The 2,173-nt window shown below is 34.8% G+C and overlaps 1 protein-coding gene across 2 annotated transcripts in view; it reads left to right on the top strand.

Annotated features, from left to right (window-relative positions):
- Positions 1–396: 396 nt before the first annotated feature.
- Positions 397–2,173, top strand: part of kiaa0319 (KIAA0319 ortholog) — a gene marked incomplete in the record, with an annotated part of 24,213 nt that continues 22,436 nt past the window's right edge. For both annotated transcript variants that reach the window (XM_014034509.1, XM_014034508.1), the window contains 1 exon segment: positions 397–723.

Here is a 2,173-nt window from a genome sequence, read left to right as displayed (position 1 = left end):
CATCATCATCATCACCATCATCATCATCACCATCATCATCACCATCATCATCATCATCACCATCATCATCATCATCACATCATCACCATCATCAACATCATCATCATCATCACCATCATCATCATCATCACATCATCACCATCATCACCATCATCATCATCATCCACCATCATCACCATCATCACCATCATCATCATCATCACCATCATCACCATCATCACCATCATCATCACCATCATCATCATCACCATCATCACCATCACCATCATCATCACCATCATCATCATCACCATCATCATCATCATCATCATCACCATCATCATCATCATCACCACCATCATCATCACCATCATCACCATCATCACCATCATCATCACCATCATCATCATCACCATCATCACCATCATCATCATCATCATCACCATCATCATCATCACCATCATCATCATCACCATCGTCATCATCATCAGAACCTCCTGACCCGTCCTGACTGAAGTGTTTGGGTCGGACCAGCAGAACCAGAGTGGTCCGGTTACATTTGGTCCCTCTGGTGGTTTTATAGTTTGGATGCAGATGTTTGTTGTTGTAATTTATTTCCAGCTGTGTTTTCTGTTGTAAATGTTTGTTTGTTTGTTTGTTTGTTTGTTTGTTTTTTAAGAAAACACCAATAAAAGATGGAGGTGAAGATTCTGCTGAGTCCTGTCAGTTTCATCAGGTTTAATTTTTTTTTTTTTCTCAAATTTGATTTATTTACTGCGTTTGTTGGAGAGAAATTTGTCCAAGAAGCTAAAAGATCAACAATATGCTACAAACAACATGACAAAGGCTGACATGCATAAAAGGGCTTGGACCCCGGTCATAACTGCTTTGCAGTTCTAGTTATTATTATTATTATTATTCCATCACTTCTTATTCATTGTGGTAGAACTAATACTAAATACAAATACTAATACAAAACTATTAATTACTTTAAAGTGTCCGTGACATGCCTGTCGTTCAAATACAAAAAAAAGTCAAAGAAAACACATTTTTATATAAGAAACATTGAATAAAACATGATTTAACCCATTTTTGTCTCATAAATGACATATTTTGTTTTGAACTTGGCTCAAAGTGAAACAGGAAGTGACATCAAAGGTAACAAAGAAAACTCTGGTCTTTGTTTATTGAAACATTATTATTTGAACTCTTCTTCATCTCTGATAGAAACTCAAAATAATCTAAAGACGAGATTCTTCTCTACAGTCTGGGTCCTTGGCCTTTTTATCACCGCTCTGTTTCATGCAGATGTTCCCCTCTGACATCACTTCCTGTTACTTCACATGCAAATGTCTCAACAACTGTTCATGTCAGCAGTGGTAAATTATTGTTTTCCAAACATCCCTTTATATTTGTTTATAAAATGTCATGTCACGTGCACTTTAAACTGTCACCTGCACTTCCTTTAGATTTTAAAACCTTTAACTTAGGACAGTTTTCCTTCAAAATTAAACTGTTCACTTTAAAGTTTGTCCTTAAAACTTGTTTATGTTGAAGAGAAAAATAGTGATAATGTATTATTTACAACACATTTAAACTGTTTTCACTATTTAACAGCAGATTGAATTAAATAGAATCAAATTGATTTAGAGAATTGGACCTGATACCAGACCTACAGAACCCTGTGGCCCAGCCTGATCATTACTTTGACTTTTAGACTTTCAGTAGTTTTAAATCCAGTACTTTTATACTTGAGTAAAAAGCTTGAGTTGATACTTCTACTTCCAAAAAAAGGTATTTTTAAACCCTAGTATCTTCAGGTCCTTCTGAAAAAATAAGCATATTGTGATAAAGTTCATTATTTTCTGTAATGTACTGATAAACATTAAACTTTCATATATTTTAGATTCATTGCACACCAACTNTCACACCTGTATGACACACAGGTCACACCTGTTTGACAGACTGTAGCAGGTGGAGCCTGAAGATGACCGTGGCTGAAACAACTTGTTTCGTCAGTTAATCCAGAATGTTCAACATTAACATTTTAATTTAACATTACATCATTACTGACTGTATTGTTATTGAACATAAAAGTTAACAGAAACATTACAAATATACAGTTTTCATACACTCTAAAGAAGTGGGTAGAAGTATATTTATATTAGCCCACCTCTTCTCCTGCAACCTTATT

The sequence above is a fragment of the Austrofundulus limnaeus genome, unplaced genomic scaffold (assembly GCF_001266775.1).
Source record: "Austrofundulus limnaeus strain Quisiro unplaced genomic scaffold, Austrofundulus_limnaeus-1.0 Scaffold2145, whole genome shotgun sequence".
In the NCBI taxonomy this organism is placed as follows: domain Eukaryota; kingdom Metazoa; phylum Chordata; class Actinopteri; order Cyprinodontiformes; family Rivulidae; genus Austrofundulus; species Austrofundulus limnaeus.
Note: the sequence above shows the minus strand (reverse complement) of the source record. Positions and strands in the feature narration are given on the sequence as shown.